Below are 17,369 nucleotides of genomic sequence, written 5' to 3' on the forward strand. Positions count from 1 at the left end.
AAATGCAAAAGGTGTGCCCATAAGTGCAAACTCCTTTCTAGTTATATCTTAGGAATGTAGATAAAACTTATTTATTTCACATCATTTATGAATTGTTTTCCAGATTCTATAATCACACAAAACAATGTACAATAAAATCAAAACACTATATTAAAAACACAAACAAAACATAAAAAGATTCCAAACTTTAACAAAGATCACATCATACAGCAACATTGATGTTTTAGTGATTTATGTATCAACCTCCTTCAACTAACCAGCTCCTGTCAAATTATTTACTACAGACTACATCAAACACGTCTTTTAATTTCCTTCAAAATTTCATTAATTCAATATCAGTTTTTAGCTCCAACAGCAGACTATTCCATATCTTAGGGACTGCTGTAGAAAAGGCCCAATTTTTGTAGTCACACATGGTGTAAGCTTTCATGATGGAAGTTGTAACTGATTTGTTTGTTTGATTAAATCTAAATCTAATCACTGTGATGCAATTTTAAATAGGTTTCTAAGATGTGGAGGACCTCAGCCTCTTAAAACCCAGAAAGCCAAAAACCAGATTTCTAAATCTACATTGTAGAGGTGCTATGCATGTAGGTATACCTGCAGATAAGGAAGGCAATTTTATTATTATTTTTTAAACACTTTGATCATTTCAGCAAAACCAGTGATACATTAATAATATGAAAATAATAAACACAAATCTGACAGCAGTGGTAATCAGCAAGTAAATCATGACCAGATTTTGTTTTTTAAGAATTCCCTACATTCATACCACTCACACCCATATACCAAAACAGAAACAAAGAAACAGCAAGTTGCATAAAAAAAAAAAAGATCTATAGCAATACAAATTATAACAATTCAACCATCATTTTTTTCTTTTAATCCAAAGTTGAAAATAAGCCTGTTGAAAGGGAAGGCAATTTTTATAATAGGCCATTTTTGTGTGTAGGTGATATGGTGCACACATACAAATACACATATATGACTGGCAGTGTATATATCTGTATTCATGCAAGAAATTTCAGAAGAAATATCAAGCTGCTGTTCTGATAATTATGGTTTAATGTATCTTAGGTGGCAACAAATTACAAAGGACGTAAACTGATACTGTTTATTCAGTATGTTAAAGCCAAACATGAAATCAACCATGGCTCAGGATTCCTATTTAGAATGTTTAATTAGAATTACCTGACACCACATTGCTCGTTAGTGTTTGCTGTCATGACATCCATACTACAAAGTGAAATAAAAATAGAATAATCTTCTAATTAAGCTTCCAGTTATAATACAACTGTATGTTGAGCAATTACAAGAACTATTTGACCACATATGGAACAAGTTATATGCAAACAAAAAATTAACATTGGAAAAAGAAGTAAAGCATAAGCAGTACTCCTGATTAAAAAAAAAAAAAAAAAAGGCAGCACCAAGTTTCTAGGATAAAATTACTTATATAGAAATACTGATCTACAAAAATGGCATGAATTTGATTATTTGGAATCTTTAAAGTCAAGAGCCAACAGTGTATGTTTCTGTATAGTGTGACCCAGTTCAAACTCTGTTTTTGGGTACTTGCCAGGTTCTTATGGCCTGGATTGGCCACTGTTGGAAACAGGATGCTGGGCTTGATGGACCCTTGGTCTGACCCAGTATGGCATTTTCTTATGTTCTTATGTTCTTATGCATGTGTTCCCTGAGCAGCAATAAACACGAAGGCTCATACATGGGTCTTTACTGCACAATATCACTGAGGCTGTACCTCCATCGGAAGTTAGATAAGCCAAAGGTGAAGGCATCTTGTGAAAACATAGGGGAAGTTTAGCTTTTTGACAGAACCTGTTGCTCAAGGTAATTTTAACTTTTAGAAAATAGAATAAGAGAGAATTTTTTTGTTTTGTTTTGTTTTTAATCTCCACATGAACTGTACCTTTCAGTGGGCTTCAACTGATATGTAGATCTTGGATCTTGCCATTGATTGTCATAAGGAACATTTTCCATTTTCTAATTTATTAAAAATGGGTACGTCATGTGCATAATCCTTGCAAAATACTTAAATGACCTTTTTTTTTTTTTAAAGTAAATGTAAGGTTAAGCAATGTATATGGTGGCTTTAACTATTATTTCATTTGTCTGTTTTATTTTAAAAAATGTGTTTAGTCCACTCATATCCTGCATTCATGGCAGATAACAAAAGGGAAACATTTTATTGGTGTTTGGGAAATTTACAAATTGTTAAGTTTTTAATTGGATATGCTTTTCATCAGTTTTGAAAAATTCTATCTTTATTAGTATGGTTTTACTATTATGAATGATGTTTTATCTTTCCAGATTTTATTTTGTTTTGGGGAATGGTGTTGTCTATTTTTCCATTGTTGCATTCCATTTCGGTTTTTGTCTGCATATTTCTGTTTATGGTCTCTTTTTTTTTTTTTTTTCTGTATTTGGTGAGGGTCTGTCTGTGTTCTGCATATGTACCAAGGTGTGTAGTATTCTGCTAGCATCTAATGTCTTTGTAGGGATACGTCACAATCCAGCTTGTTCTCTTTTTCCAGTAAGAGGTATATTAGTGTTCCAGGAACTGGAGTTTTGGTATGGGAGGAATACTGTATTATAATTTAGTTTATTTATGGCTTTCTGTGAGCCTGCCTATACTCAGTGCATGTTGCCATATGGCAGGGGTGGCCAACTCCAGGCCTCAAAAGCCAAAATCAAGTCTGGTTTTCAGACTTTCCTCTATGAATACGCATGAGATTGATTTGCATGTACTGTATACAAATATACCTTTAAAAAATATTCAGTGTGAAAATTCTGAAAACCAGACTTCTTTGTGGATTTGGAGGACTGGAGTTGACCATTCCTGCCATATGTTTTCCAAGGGTATCTTTTTTTTTTTTTTTTTTTTTTTTGCAGGCTTTCTGGTTGGTACCATGACAACACATGTAAGTATAATATACATATTGTAAGTGATTTTTACCTCTCAAGACTGTGCTTTGTCCTATTTCCATGTAATATCTGTTATGACCAAAAATTATGCATTTATGACAAACCTCTGAGAAGTTGCAGGCAGGAGAGCTCCATAGAGGCCTAACTCATTTTTGTCAGCAATAATCTCTTATCAGAATTTTTATTATTGTACTTTATTTTCCTGACTCTGCAAACTCTGTATTACTTAGAGTGGCTACAATTGCTATGATGACTAAATCAGTGCAGTTGGTGAAGGAGAAAGAAAAGTCATTGGAAGCAGGCATGGCAGCTGAGTTGGAACAGGTTTTGGTAGATTTGAAAGAAGACTTAATAAAAGACATATTGCAAAGTGTTTCTGCTAATTTAGAGGATAGCCTTTCAAAATTATCATCCCTGAGAAATTTAGAAGAGATGAAAAAGCATAATGAAAAGATTTCTGACTTGGAACACAGGATTGGCATGCAGGAAATAACATCCAAGCAATTTTCTGTACATCTGTCCGAACTAAAAAAACAATGAGCTTCTGCAAGATCAAATTGAAGATCAAGAAAATAGAGCAAGAGGAACAATTTAAGAATTGTCGGCCTACCTGAAAATATCAGATTTAGAATTACTGCATACATTATTTGGAGGTCACTAATGAATTTCGACTCTCCGATCATTTGTTTGTCCTTTGGTCGGGACCCAGGAAGGGTTGCATGGCATCCAAACAATCAATTGCTCGCTGGCTGAAAGGAGCGATTATAGCCGCATACATCGGAGTAGGCAAGTCTCCACCTTTAGCTGTTAAGGCGCATTCTCTACGCGCTCAAGCGACGTCGTGGGCGGAAAGTTCTGCAGTTTCTTCTCAAGAAATTTGTAGGGCGGCCACATGGAAGTCTCTCCACACTTTCGCAAGACTATCGTCTAGACATTCGCGCGCCGTCTCACGGTCAGCTTGGAGACAGGGTCATACGGGCAGGGCTGTCCGCGACCCACCCATGATGGGGAAGCTTTGGTACATCCCACCGTCTGGAATGATCCTGGTACGTACAGGGAAAAGAAAATTATTCCTTACCTACTAATTTTCGTTCCTGTAGTACCATGGATCATTCCAGACCCCTCCTTGGTTTTGAGGGTTCTTTGTGGGCCATCCCTGCTTTCCTGTCTTCACAATATTTTCACTCTGTATCTCTAGTTATTGCAAGCTGTGTCTTTGAACACAGTGCTGTTTGCAAGTTCTCAGTTACAGTTTTTTGAGTACAAGTTACTTGCTGTCACTTACAGCTGTTTTTTTCTCTATATTTTTGAGATTAATTGATCCCTCTGGTTCTGTCTCTTCTCGTCTTGGCTTTGCTAGTCCAGTTACTGAGGATTGAGGCAAGGGAGGCATGGCTAATATAGGTCCTTCCCTGGGAATTTTTGGTTCTAACTCCATCTGCTGGACAGGGAACATAACCCACCGTCTGGAATGATCCGTGGTACTACAGGAACGAAAATTAGCAGGTAAGGAATAATTTTCTTACTAGCATACTAAGGTTCCATAAAGATGAGTTCAATTGAAAAGTGGCATTCTCAATCGCAATTATAGTGTATTGAATCTTGGAGAGTGGTCTCTGGATTAAAACACACTGGGCCAGATTTTCTAACATGCATGCACAGCCGCACACATGTTATAAAATCCGGGGTCGGCGCACACTTGTGCACCTTGCACGCGCCGAGCCTTAGGGGAGCCCCGATGGCTTTCCCCCTTCCTTCCGAGGCCGCTTTGAAATTGGAGTGGCCTCAGAGGGAACGTTCCTTCCGCGCCCCCCCCCCCCCCCCCCCCCCCCAGAAATAGGCTCGGCATGCACAGGAGCAGGTTTTCAGGGTTACGCACGTAACCCTTTGAAAATCTGCCCCACTGTGTTTTGGTAAGATTCAAAGACAATTTATTTAAAAAATAGCCATTTCTGAATAGTAGAAAGACCGATGTTCACATGCTTTACAGTATCTGTCCAGGATGGCTGAACACATATAAAGAGCTGGATGTCCTCAGCATAAAGTTTTTATCTATTATACAAGCTGGCTAAGATCTTACACTAAGGGGCTAAATAAAGATGGAAAAGCATTGCCAATAAGGCTGAGCCTTGCAGAACACCTGTCTCAATTTCCAACCATTGTGAGTGATTACCATACTCCACATGTTGAAACCATTGTGAGAGAAATGATTTGAGTTATTGCAATACAGATTCAGAGATACCACATTCACAAAGTCAGTACAGAAGGATGGAATGATCTACCATGTCAAAAGTGGCTGAGATGTCTAGCGAGACTAGAATATAGCTGTTGCCACTATCCATGCCTCTCCGCAAGGTATCCAGAAGTGATAGTATTAATAGTTCGGCAGTGAGTGTTTATATTGATGTGTGTCCAGAACCTGCTTCTTTTCAATATAATCAGTCAATTGAGTTGGAACGATACTGTCTATCAATTTTGGCAAGAATGGGAGTGAGGTCTATAGTTAAGATCAGAAGGATTGGAACAAGTTTTTACAGAAGGGATCTTACTGAAGTTTTTTTTTCAGAGACTTAGGGCGATCACCTTGGGTTAGAGTGAGATTGACCAATACATTTAGAAATGGTGCCACTACTTCCTTTGCTCCGTTAAGAATAGAGATATTATAAGGGTTTAGTGAGCAGTATGAAGCATTCAGATTTGAATTGCTTGTTTGATTTCCATCACCTGAAGGAGTTTCTAAAACCCACCAGGGGGAATCCACCTCTCCTCCTTCCAGAGCAGAATGCCACTTAGGTACAGTGGAAAAACTGTCAGTATGTTTAGCAACTTTACTCTTAAAGTGATCCATGAAATTATTACAGTTAATTCTTATGGAAGAGTGAGTGGCCGTTACTGTAGAATTTGTTGGGGTGCTATTTTAAAAAGTTCTACTTGAATGTGCTTCGAGAAATAAGAGCACTTTGCCTTGTGAATCAAGAAACTGTATGAGCTTAGCAGTGTTTTATAGTGAGGCAGGGCATCACCAGTGCGTAGCTTCTACCACTTATGCTCACTGTGGTATAATTGTTTATAAATTCTTATAGCTACACACCTTGGTTTGTAAGAGGGCCTTAGCTTATTACAAGAAAATAACCCAAACGAACAAGCATGTCCCACTTATCTGTCTCCATTTAACCCAAGTGCACCAGGTATTCCAGTAGCAAAGAGAACTTTATCAAATTGGATAACCCAATGCATTCAGTTTTGCTACTCGACTCATTCTACTCAGTTGACTAACTCTGTTAAAGCACATCAGGTGAGAGCTACTGCAATATCTATTGCACATCTTTACAATGTATTGTTACAGGATATTTGCAAATGAAGATAGAATCCCAGTGAACACAAGGCAGCTACTTTGTCATCAGTTTGTACTTTCATATCTCAATATTGTCTCGACAAGGAGTCAGCTTCAGACAATGTAGTGGGATTGGCAGTTTTACATCATGCCACTTGAACTCAGGGCTGTCCATGAAACACATATGGGTTTCAAACAAAACAGACTGAGTAATGTTAACCAGGGCCTATACCAACTACAACTGTGTATAAGCTGGGGACTCCCAGAGAGCATGGCTATTTCAGCCTGCTTATCGATGGGAAGAAAAAAAGCAAGTTTACTTACCATAAATGGTGTTTTCTGTAGATAGGATGAATTAGCCATGCGACCCCACCCGCCTCCCTGGACAGCCTTCCTTCCCTCCTTCCTTCACATCACTTCACTATAGTGGCTATTTTACCAATTGAGAAGAAGATGATATCATGTGAGAACAGCTGTGCATGTGCACAGAGCAAAGCTGTTGAACTGCCTTAGCCAGGGGCTCGATAGCCAGATTAAAAAGTAATGGAGATAGTGGGCACTCCTGCCTAATACCTCATCAAATCTTAAAGAAAGGAGAAAGACAGCCATTAATAACAATCTCACCCTAGGTGTCTTATACATGGCTAGTATCTATTTCAGAGCCTTTTCTATTTTGCCCATTTCTAAAGATTGAAGATCCCTCCAGGCCATCTCTAACACCTTCAATGTACGTGGAGAACAAATTTGCTTGTGCAAAATTTCCAATGCATGTATTTTAGTACTAAGAGTATTTCCTTTCCTTTTTCTTTCCTTTTGGAGGAAGCTAGCATAGCCAATTAATATGCTCGTCAAAAAGGCCTTGAATGCCTCCCATCTGAGCACAGGTTTATAATCACTCACAGGATTATATTCAGCAATAGCATCCTTTACCAAACTATGAAATTGCTTTTCCCCCAATAATAGTGTTCAGCTTCCAAGAAAAAGATGATTGGCCTGTTGTCCGTAAATAAAAATTATAACTGTACTAGGTGATGATCAGAGAGAATACTAGGTAAAATGTCACAGCTATGAACCTGGGACACTAAATTCAAAGAACAGAGATAATAGTCTATTCAACTACCATTCCGTGCCTTGGGGAGAAGAAAATATAATTCTTAATCCCCACGTGCTGATCCCTCCAGACATCTATCAAGTGTAGTGTCTCAACTAATTCCATAATGGGGGAAGATAAAGTATTTCCAGACCTAAAAACAGCTGTCTTATCTATTGCTGGATTAGGACATACATTTCAGTCTCCTCACATACATAACAACCCATGTCCAAAGGTAACAAGGCTTATCAGAAAGTGCTCTAAAGAATTCTGTTTGGCTCGTATAAGGCCCATATACATTAACCAGGGTAAAATTAGCAGACTCCAAAGTACAATCAAGAAAGACATATCTACCTTATGGGCCACTTAAAAATATATTAACTGTGGTAAATTTTTGTCCATGAGTATTCAAACACTTTGACTACGTGAGTTATAAGAGGAATAATAAACGGAACCCACCCATCCACATTGAAGCTTTTCATGTTCAAGATTGGTAAGATGTGTTTTTCTGCAGAAGGAGAATCCACACACAATGTCTTCTAGCCAATTACAGGATACGCTTTCTTTTAATTGGAGAAGATAATCCCCTCAAATTCAAAGAAAGACAATTCCCTCCAATTCAAAGAAATCCACTCATTAAATTTAGGGTACAATTGCATAGCAACAAATAGAAAAAACACCACTTCATAGTCAACGTATGTTAACCCAAACAACATAAGAAATTGCCATATTGAGTCAGGCCAAAGGTCCATCAAGCCCAGCATCACTCAACACACAATTAAACTCTGGAATTTGTTGCCAGAGGACATGGTTAGTTCAGTTAGTATAGCTGTGTTTAAAAAAGGATTGGATAAATTCTTGGAGGAGAAGTCCATTACCTGCTATTAATTAAGTTGACTTAGAAAATAGCCACTGCTATTACTAGCAATGGTAACATGAAATAGACTTAGTTTTTGGGTACTTGCCAGGTTTCTTATGGCCTGGTTTGGCCACTGTTGGAAACAGGATGCTGGGCTTGATGGACCCTTGGTCTGACCCAGTATGTCATGTTCTTATAATAGTTTAGGACTGGTGAATGTTTGGAGGACTCTCCATCCCATGGATACTGAGTGAATATGCTCATATCTCAGGGTACATGGGACAGGTTGTTGTATAGATTATCTATTAGTAAGAGATAATGACTTTTCAAATGTATTGAAAGCAGATATTTGTCCATTGGAAATCAGACAATGCCCCAGTGTGGCTATATATATACAGGGATTCCAACTGGAAGGATCATTATTAGCATAGAGATTTCCTAAATATTTATAGAGCGATCTTGGCTTCAGAGATAACAGAATATGCATCCCATTTTTAAAATAAGTAAACAAAGCAGAACATAGAGGGAACCCAACCTTATTTTGGGAAACAGAAAAAGCTAGTATTGAGAGGAGAAATCATTGCTTTTGTAGCAGCAAAAAATAAGGCAATGTTAACTCAAATTCAGCAGCTAGAAGGCCAGTTGAGAGAAGGTAAACAAAATTATGAGAAAAAACCCTCGAAACTGAACAAGGAAAAGCTGGTAAATATGCAACATACATTAAATGAATTGTTGCACCAAAGGGTTTGAAAACTCTTTGGTATTACAAAGCTAGGCATTATCATTATAGTAATAAGGCCAGTAGCCTACAGTCTTAATTTAACGAAAAATTGGGAGGGGGGGAAGGTATATCCTCAAGGTACATTCCTCAAGGTACATTTATTAATTTGACTAATGAAATTAGAAACATTTTTTGAGAATATAATCAGACTTTATATTTGGCTGCTCCTTCCTCTAATGCAGGAATATCTACAGCAATCTAAACTGCCTAGACTAACCGAATCACAGATATCTATTTTATTTATTTAGACATTTTATATACCGTCTTTCCATATCGAGATCACAATAGTTTACAAATAATATTCATAATATTGATAATAAAAAGTAAATATTTGTAAAATAAACTAGTAAAATAAACTAGTAAAATATGCATAAACTAATACATAATAATCAACACAACACGTTATCACCTTTAATCCCTCTTACTTCCAACCTAAATGTAGCTCTCATCATTAATATTACTGTTCATAACTCAATGAATTCTCTCGCTCTCTTAAACAAGATTATATACATTTTAAAACAACCATATTTTTAGCTCACATTTAAATCTCTTCATATTAGTTAGCGTATGCAACATGTCCGGCAATGAGTTCCATAATTTAGAACCTGCTATGGAAAACCCACGGTCTCATGCTTCTGTCAAATGTGCACTCCGTAATGTCAGAACAATCAAAAGTCCTTTATTTTGAGATCTTAATACTCGCTGTGGAGTATATAATCAAACCAATATCATTTGAGTGAATAATTTTAAATATTAAAATAAGAACTTTATAATAAATTATAAAATGCACTGGTAACCAGTGCATTGAGATCAAAGTAGGTGTTATATGGTCAAATTTTGTAATTCCTAGTAAGAGTCTGGCTGAAACATTTTGTAATAATTGTAAAGGCTTCAGTGTACAAGCAGGAAGGCCAAGTAGTAAGGAATTAAAGTAGTCTAGGTTTGAAAAAATAAGAATTTGAGGTACAGTGTGAATCTTCAAAGGTCAATAAGGGCATCAGTGGTTGTAATAAGCACAGTTTGGCGTAGCCTACATTAATTAACTTATTAATGCTTTTTCATAGTAAGATTCTCATCTAGTTGGATACCTAAGATACGTACTTGATCTGATAGAGATGCCCACATCAAGAACAGACAGTTTAACCATTGAGAGATTTCTATTTAGAATTACTTAACTCGCCTATACAAGTGCAGGAAATTTTGAAGGAAATCAGACAGGCAAAACCACTTAAGACCCCAGGACCCGATCTATATTCAGCGGAATTTTTTTAAATATTAGCTGAAAAGCTATGGTGCCCTTAGGGGTGATGTTTGAAGGCATTATACAATATGGGCATTTTCCCTATTCCCCGAATTTAGTTATGTAACAATATTTCCTAAGGCTATTAGAGACCCCAAGGTCCTTGATTCTTATCGACCAATTTTACTATTAAATTTTGTTATCAAGCTCCTTGCCAAAATTATGGTGAATAGGAGAATACAGAGTAGGATTTGTAAAAGGTAGATGTTCTACACTTAATATTTGTAAAATAGTGGCCTCATTAGAAACTTGTCAATGGGGAATGCATTCCCTCTGTTTTAAATTTTGATGCTTAAAAGGAATTTGAGTGTGTCAATTGGTCGTTTGCAGCTTTAACAGAAATAGGTATTGAGGGTTGCTTTCGCAGGGTAGTGGAGGTCCTATACGGTCACCCTTTGGCCTCAGTGTTTGGTCAATGGAATATACTCTGAGTATTTTGAACTTCAATGAGGTAAAAGACACAATTTAAGTTAGCGATCTTTGCGGGCGATATTATACTACATATGAGAGATCCCAAAGCATCCTTGGCTATTCTGATGGAGGAATTTTCTACATATGGAGTAGTAATGGGGTTAAAGTTAACTATGGAGAAATCCAAAGCTTTGCCAACATGGATGAAAGTGAAGGATTGGTTTGGAACAGATTTCCCTATTTCTTGGGTACAGGATTCCTTTCAATATTTAGGCATACATTTACACTGGGAACCCCCATCACATACATTATCACATCACCTCACAGTAGCTCTCCTCTCGGAGAATACTAATCACCGTACCCTAGTTTATCCTACTGAAAACGGTCCAGTCCACACTCCCAATGATATTATGACATTAGTTATTCCAGTCACTTTTGATATTTATGTACAATATAATTATATTACTTAGCAACCCTTGATTCGTTAAATTATGAACCTGTTACCGCTGCTCGAAGCAAATATATTCTGCTTAACTGTTTTTTTGTTAAAAACGTTATACTGTTATTGTAGTTACTCTGTAAAAGCTGTTAAATGGGTTACAATGTAAAACTAAGTTGCTGATTCCATGTTGTCTGTAAACCGATATGATGTCCAACAATGAATATCGGTCTAGAAAATCCTTAAATAAATAAATAGTAAATTATAGAGTATAAATTATGAATAAATTACATCTCCTTATTATAAATGATAAGGAGATGTGGCCTGTACCAGATGTGGCCTCTACCAAAAAAAAGTGTATGGATCTTCTGCTATCTTTAGCAAGACGAGTTAATCTTTACCAAGTGATGATACTTCCGCAGTGGTTATATTTGATGCAGTCAATCCCTATTTATTGGACGAAGACAGAGGCTAGCAGTTTAGGTAGACAAGTTAGGTATTTTATCTGGCGAGGTTTAAAGCCATGTATTGCTTTGCACATTTTGACAAGGGCTAGAGATCAAGGGGGTTTAGGCCTAGCTGATATCAAAATATACAACTTGGCTTGTAATAAACAACATATTGGAGATTAGATTATGGATACGCATTATTACACCCCTCTAGAATTTGAAACAGCAAAAGATATACTTTATGTAATATATACACGTTAGTTATAAAGGTTTGTGTTGCCAGTACATTTCCAGAAAAGTGTTTTACTTGAACCAATAATAAAAACATGGAGATAGCTTTGTAAAAAAAAACTAAGACCTGAAGCATCATATTTTCTATTACTTACCTATTTTAGGAAACAAAGATTTCAGTCCTGGATCAAAATAAAGTGTTTATAGATTCGCCTGCCAAGAGACTTTGAACTATCTCTCAACTGGTAGATGAGATGAGCCACATAAGCCCTTTTTGTTCTCTTCAAGAAGAATATAACTTGGATAATAAACACTTTTATGCTTATTTGCAGATTAGACACTATGTCCAATCTTTGACTTTACCAGATCCTCAGAACCCTTCATGGGAACTCTTATCATATTTTTTGGATCTAGAGGACCCGAGAAGGCATACAGTTTCTTTTTGGTATAACTTTTTTTGAATAAGCAACTTATAATGCCTGGTTTTAATACTCTTGTAGATGGATGGAATCGAGAATTAGGTATGGAATTAAGTTCTGCATATTAATAGCAAAGTATTTCTCTCATGTTCATACATTATCTACAGATATTAATCTAGGAGAAACTAAAGTTACATTTTTACAGAGATTTTATATCTCCACTAAAATGGCTAACAAATTGGATATTGCGGATTCTGGAACTTGCAAGAAAGGTGGAGAGGAAGCAAGTAACTTGGATCATCAGTTTTAGAAATGTGATACTATACAAAGATTTTAGAATAGAGTTCAAAGATACCTTCATAGGTTAAGTTCCCATTGTAAATAAAAATATTCTTATGGGTTGATATGTGGGGAATAACTTTTTCTAATACATATGTTAGACTTTGGTGTAGGAAAGTACTTCTGTTAGCAAAAAAATGTATTTTACAAAAATGGTTGAGTTCGGAATCACCTACGTTAACATAATTGAAAAGCTTGATTATCAGACGTGTGCTGGAAAAATATGCAGAAAAGATTGCATGGTCCCTGAAGAAGCAAGACTTTATGAAGAGATGGGAGGGTTTTTTTTAACCTCTTTATCCCCAGTAGCGAGAATTTTGATTGTAAAATGATAGTCGACATGATTCCACTATAAAATGAGGGACAATGAGTAGAGTAGATGTAACAATATAGTTGTTGTGTGTATTTGGGATATAAAGGGAAATGGGGAGGGGGGATGGCATAGGGGTTTAATCTAAAAAGATATATTTCCAGACTTGTTGATGTTTACCAGAGGTGTGAAGCAACACCTCACCACCAGGTATTTGATTTAAGCTGTCATATGTTGCCAGTCTTGAAATGCAATAAAAAGTTTTGATACCAAAAATGGAAAGAAAATCTTTAAAAAAAAAAAAGTCCCGGAAGCTCCACTGGCTGACTTTTTCAATGCTTCTTTAGAGTCAGAAGTAGTTCCGGAGGACTGGAGAAGAGCAGATGTTCCCATTCATGGAAGTGGAATAAGGCTGGAACTATAGGCCAGTTAGTCTGACCTCTGTGGTAAGCAAATTAATGGAATCACTGCTAAAACAAAGGATTGTGTGTGTTTATTCATTTATTTAATTAATTTTATATTCTGCCTTTTGGTACTTCAAAGCAGATTACATTCAGGTACTGTAGGTATTTCCTTATCTCCAGAAGACTTACAATCTAAGTTTTATACCTGAGGTAATGGAGGGTAAAGTAACTTCCCCTAAAGTCACAAGGAATGGCAGTGGAATCTGAACCCTGATTTCCCTGGTTCACTGCCCACTGCAGTTTATGGAATCCAACAGCTTGTATGATCCAAGTCACCATGATTTTAATAGAAGTAAATCTTGTCAGATGAATTTGATCGATTTCTTTGATTGGATCAAGGCAGAGTGCTAGACCTAGTATACTTGGATTTCAGTAAGACATTTGACATGTTCCTCACAGGAGACTTGTAAATAAATTGAGCATCCTTGGTATGGAACCTAGAGTGACTGAGTGGGAGGTGGCAAAGGGAAGTGGTAAATGGAGTTTGCTCTGAGGAGGGTGGTGGAACTAGTGGTGTGCCTCTGAGATCAGGCCTGGAACTAGTTCTTTTCAACATTTTTCATGAGTGACAAAGTGGAAGGATTGTCAGGGAAAGGTTTGTGTTTTTGCTGATGATACCAAAATGTGTAACAGGATGGACAGCCAGGAAGGTGTGGAAAACCATGAGGAGGGATCTAGCAAAGCTTGAAGAATGGTGTAGAGGCTGGCAGCTAAGATTTAATGCTAAAAAATGCAGAGTAATACATTTAGGATGCAAAAACTGAAGGGAGGTACTGTTTTTTGGAGGCAAAATTCTAAGCAGAAAAGAAGTGGGATCTGCAGGTGATTGTATCTGAAGATCTTAACTTGGCCAAACAGGTGGATAAAGCAACAGTAAAAGCCAGAAAAATGCTTAGCTGTATTGTGGGAGGAATGGTCAGCAGAAAAAGGGAGGTGATACTGCCCCTGTATAGGTCGCTGATGAGATCTCATTTGGAATACTGTGTACAAGTCTGGAGACTTCACTTTCAAAAGGATATAAACTGGTTGCAGTCTGTCCAGAGGATGGCTACTAAAATGATCAGTGGTCTTTGTTCTAAGACACCATTTATTTATCTATTTATTTATGACATTTATAAATCGCTTTCCAGTTTTTACAATAAAACCTTCCAAAGTGATGTACAAAACAACATAAAATCATAATACCAAACAAAACATCCTCCAATGGAAAGAGCTAACCTTGCTTACAAGACACATCTAAAATTACCATAAATCAGAGGTAGCATTTCAAGGGATAACTCATAAACTTACTGATAATAGTAGAAAAGCAATCATACCTGGGATATCATAAGCCAAGTTTTTACTTGGGGACAGAATCGCTTGAAATCTTTCTTGTCTCTAATCAGTGGAGGAAGTTCATTCCAAATTTTGGGGATTACCATAGAGAAAGATCTATCTTCTAACTTAACTATGGGGATAGATTTAAAGGTCTAAATATGTTTACCCTAAAGAAAGGGGAGATGTGATAGAGACATTTAAATATCTCAAAGGTTTCCATGCACAGGAGGCTCTAGAACAAGGGGTCATGGGATGGATTGGGGGGGGGGAGGAGGAAGACTCAGTAGTAATCCTAGGAAATATTTCTTTACAGGGAGGTTAGTGGATATATGGAATGGCCTCCTAGTGAAATTAGTAGAGGCAAAAACGGTATCTGAATTCAAGAAAGCATGGGATAAATACAGATCTCTATAGGAATGATGGGAATTGTAAGGGGATGGATAGACTAGATGAGCCATACAATTTTGTTCTGCTTTCATGCTTCTGTATATTTAAATGATATACATTTTCTGCCCCTCAAAGAGAGGTCTGCCTAAGATCTCTCCTTTCAAATGCTTATTTCCTAGCGTGTAGCAGATGGACTCAGGACCAATGGGTGTATAGTGTACTCTTGATAGCAGTTGGAGACAGATCAGATTTCAATCTGACGTCAGCTCTAGTACATATACCTCTGCAGGAAGTGCAGCTCTTCAGTATTTTCAGTCTCCATAGCAGTTTGGGACTCTATGCACGCTCGCACAGCGTTAGAGTAATTTACCAAAGAAACCCAAAACAAGAAGAAATCTTACCTCTACAAGACGAGCCCCGCTCTCCTGTGGTGACACCCCTTGGGTCCCTCTCCCAGTTGAGAATTCCTGAGGTGATTTCCGTGATCCCTCGGAGATTGGCCTTAGTCCGGCAGCCGACCCTCGGCGTGGACTTAGCCCCCGGCAACGGGTGAGGCTGAGAGGCAGCGGGTGCAACTTCAAGCGTGACTGAGAAGGTATTTTCCCTCTTCCCCCGCTGCCGGAGACCGCCCAGAACAAGAACGGGAAACGCCGAGACAAGGTAAGGTAGAAAACTTCTTTAAAGTCTCTAGTCTCCGAAGTTCAAAGAGTCGCACATGTCGCCAGCCGGCGCCAGTGCCACCGGGTTGATCATCCCTAGCAGGGCTAGGCCCCGGTCAGATTTGGGGGTCCTCCCTCGTGGAGACCCTCCGAGGTGGTCGCCATCGCCATTTTGACCTATTCACCGCCCTGTCCGCAGTCTCGAACCCTTGCGCACAAAGGCGAGCCGTGCACACAAAGTTTGGCCCGTGCGCACAGCAGCGTGCACATCTTATTGAGCGCTCACCCAACTTACACGCACAACCTTGACGCACCGGAGCGCATAACTAGGCCGCCCAGTCCCTGTATTTTTATGCACACAAGCCATGGCACCATTGGAGAAGAAGCTCAAGGCTCAGGGCCTTTGCCCAGCATGCCACATCAGAGCTTCACAGCATGAGGAGGCCACAGCCCTGTGTATGCAGTGCGAGGAGGCCCTGGGGGATTCAGCCCATGGCCCTCCCCAGCCGGTGCCGGGACCCAGCTTCTCGAACAGTATGCTGGACCTTGCGTCCCCCAGCGGGACCCTCCCTCAAACGGGGCTCCCCAGGGACACAGAGCCTCTTAATTTAGACCCAGCTTCTATCTCCTGGGTGGAATTCTTGAAAGGCCTGCATACCTTCATCCACATGCAGCCAGGGCCTCCGATATCACGGACACAGCCTCTGCCAGAGGACCTCAACATCCCGGGACCCTCTATGCCCAGAGAAGTGCCTCCACCACCCAGAAGCCCCATCCTCAGGGACACAGACAACTCAGATGGCGATTCAGAACCCCTGGAGGAAGGGGAACTCCCCCCAGGGACCGAACCCCACCGAACCATGAGGTGTTTCTTCACCAAGAACGAGCTTCCAGACCTAGTCACACACAGCCTGAAAGAGCTCGCTATCCCGGGCAAAAGTACCTTGGGGGAACCTAAGACGAACCCCCTCCTAGAGGGACTCCATCAGACCTCCTGTCATTTCCCACTGTTACAAGCTGTCCAGCAGCTAATTGACTTGGAATGGGAAGCCCTGGAGACCACGTTCAAAGGGGAGCGTGCCCTGGCAGCCATGTACCCACTGGACCCCGCTGCCAAAGATCTTCTGGCATGTCTGAAAGTGGATGCCATGGTCTGTGCAGTCTCGAAGCGCACTACTATTCCAGTCGAGGGAGGAGCAGCACTCAAGGATGCCCAAACAGTTTGAGGAATCCATCCTCAAACAGTCTTTTGACGTCTCCGCTATGTCTCTACAGATCGTGGCCTGCTGTGCCATGGTGATACGCGCCTGCTTATCATAGACCAGGAACAACACTCCCGGGGAAGCCCTGGAACCAGCAGTATCATTCCTCATGGATGCTACTTCTGATCTAGTGCTCACCGCGGCAAGAGGCGTGTCATCTGCCGTGGCGACCAGATGTCAACTCTGGCTCCGAAGTTGGTCGGCCGATGCATCGTCCAAAACAAGACTCACAAGAATGCACTTCAAGGGAACCCTCCTGTTCGGAAGTGAACTAGAGAAGCTAGCCAACAAATGGGGTGAATCCCCACTGCCGTGGCTACCAGAGGACAGGAATAAGAGAAACCAGTGACCCTTCCCCCAAACTTCTAGGGG

At 39.2% G+C, this 17,369-nt stretch overlaps 1 protein-coding gene across 13 annotated transcripts in view; it reads left to right on the top strand.

The window, feature by feature from the left end:
• Window positions 1-17,369, top strand: part of AGPAT4 (1-acylglycerol-3-phosphate O-acyltransferase 4) — a 502,489-nt gene that overhangs the window by 87,706 nt on the left and 397,414 nt on the right. For 9 of the 13 annotated variants that reach the window (XM_029594136.1, XM_029594145.1, XM_029594139.1 and 6 more), the window contains one exon: window positions 13,256-13,354. The exons of the other annotated variants lie outside the window; for them this stretch is intronic. The gene's annotated coding sequence lies outside the window, so the exon portion shown is untranslated. The remainder of the gene's footprint in view (window positions 1-13,255; window positions 13,355-17,369) is intronic. 13 annotated transcript variants of the gene reach the window in all.

This window comes from Rhinatrema bivittatum, chromosome 3 (assembly GCF_901001135.1).
Source record: "Rhinatrema bivittatum chromosome 3, aRhiBiv1.1, whole genome shotgun sequence".
Classification (NCBI taxonomy): domain Eukaryota; kingdom Metazoa; phylum Chordata; class Amphibia; order Gymnophiona; family Rhinatrematidae; genus Rhinatrema; species Rhinatrema bivittatum.